General features: G+C 42.9%; 2 non-coding genes across 2 annotated transcripts; one reads left to right on the forward strand and one right to left on the reverse strand.

Moving 5' to 3' along the window:
- The first annotated feature begins 1239 nt into the window (after positions 1-1239).
- On the forward strand, positions 1240-1311 carry TRNAQ-UUG (transfer RNA glutamine (anticodon UUG)). The gene has a single exon. It is a non-coding gene; the product is annotated as a tRNA-Gln (tRNA).
- Positions 1312-1616: 305 nt separating this feature from the next.
- Positions 1617-1689, reverse strand: TRNAV-CAC (transfer RNA valine (anticodon CAC)). Its single transcript has one exon. It is a non-coding gene; the product is annotated as a tRNA-Val (tRNA).
- Between the last annotated feature and the right edge of the window lie 267 nt (positions 1690-1956).

The raw sequence follows: 1956 nt of genomic DNA on the forward strand, positions 1-1956 counted from the left end.
AATACCATTGGTGCAATGTATGTAATCCCACCCCAGGGGGGACTGAAAAATGCACTTAAGAAGCAAACACTTTTTCTTTTTTTAGCTCAATTCACTCAGCCGTGTTTTTATAAAACATTACTGGTTTCTTGACAGCAGTGTGAATGACGACGCCTCGTCAGGGGTAGTAAGCGCTATATAAATACGATTACAATACAATACAATGACCCGAATTGCAGTCTGAACAGGGCCTGGCTATTGTTGGCAGCTCTTTCATGGCAGTACCACAACGGCTCCAGATGGCAAACAAGCATTGGCAAAGCTAATAGATCTTGCCTATGTGGGATCTATTGGTTTTGTGAATGTTTTTTTGGTCACATTGTACAGCAGCACTGGCTTCAGTGCAGCATGGATGAATGTAAAAAAAGCGCTATGAAGTGATCAATGCTGGCTGTGTCGTACAACTTTTTTTTTCTTTACTTTCAACTTGGCAAAGCCAGTAGCGCTCACAAAGGCGAGACCTATTGGCTTTGTGTTCCTTGCAGTAAACTAACTGTATTTCTTGTAATGTGGCACAGTCAGCTACGAAGGGCGTGACTCCTACACCTTGTAACCCCCACTGTTTTATGCAAGAGTCATCGTGTACATTGATTTACATACTGCATGATTTATTGTCAAAGTACACGGCTGTGTGTAAAGGTGGTTGATGTTGAAATATTTTACACACTCCCCGAGCAGCCCGTGTACATTCTACAGCTGCCCTTTGAGTGGGTGAAATGATTTGCCCCAATCACACAAATTCTCAGTAACGAACTGAATGAAAACAAGACAAGCGTGAGGGGGGGGGGGGGGGGCAGAACAAACCCTACCCCTCTTCTGAGGCGGCCCACAGCTCAGATTGTGTTATAATTTACAACTGACACGTTTTGCTCCGCCCTGCAGACTTGGACAAGTTCTATTCACACCTGTGTTCACACTCAGTTGTTGATCAGTCCTGGAGACCGAGGGAGTGTCTCCTCCCACACTCAACCCAGAAGTTTTTAGTGTCGGCTCCCAGCGCACTGTGCAGAGAGAGGGCAGGTCGTGTCCTTTGTGACATGTGCAGCACCTGTGATCCTCGACAACTCAGGGGGTATCGGCCGTACACACTGCCAGACGGAAACCTAAAATCTGAAAAACATCAGGACTTTTACCAGGATAACTGCGCACTGCAGGAAACTGTCATTTCACTACTAACTGAAGTGTCACCTAGTCACGGAAGGCTCTATGGTGTAATGGTTAGCACTCTGGACTTTGAATCCAGCGATCCGAGTTCAAATCTCGGTAGAACCTGTGCAATGCTTTTATTCAAGTACCATACCTCACAAGACATGAAAATGATGTAAGTTTGTCAAGGATCATACTGCGACATTCTGTCATTAATTTGTTCATCCTTGTATTATTTTTAAATGTTCAGTCCAGTATAATTAAAAGCGAGCTAATATATATTTTGCAGCGTTTACATCATGTTTAGTAGCTTATCTTTTTGATTTGAAATGTTTTACTATATGGATGAATTCCATCAAAATTGTAGCGCAGAAGTATCCTTGGTCATATATATTAAAGAATCAGAAGAAGTGAGGAGGAAGTTTTAAAAGTGTTTCCGCCCGGTTTCGAACCGGGGACCTTTCGCGTGTGAGGCGAACGTGATAACCACTACACTACGGAAACTCACATATAACTGCTGTGTCTGTGGTGTTCCCTGAGCATGGTCAAACTGTGACAGACAGTTATTTCGTTCTTTTCATTTGCCTTAATTCACTTTTCTCTATTTTTGCAGATTAAACGCACTCTGTGTTGATTCTCTCTCTGCCAATTGTCTGTTTGTAGTGCAGCCTTCGATGAAGCATCCCTGCTTAATTTTCCTACAAAAATTTGGTCTTTTTCTTTTAAACTTTTTTAAAATCTTCTGCGCTGTCAAATCCGCCACTCTTCAGT

The sequence above is a fragment of the Pleurodeles waltl genome, chromosome 4_2 (genome assembly GCF_031143425.1).
Source record: "Pleurodeles waltl isolate 20211129_DDA chromosome 4_2, aPleWal1.hap1.20221129, whole genome shotgun sequence".
NCBI lineage: Eukaryota > Metazoa > Chordata > Amphibia > Caudata > Salamandridae > Pleurodeles > Pleurodeles waltl.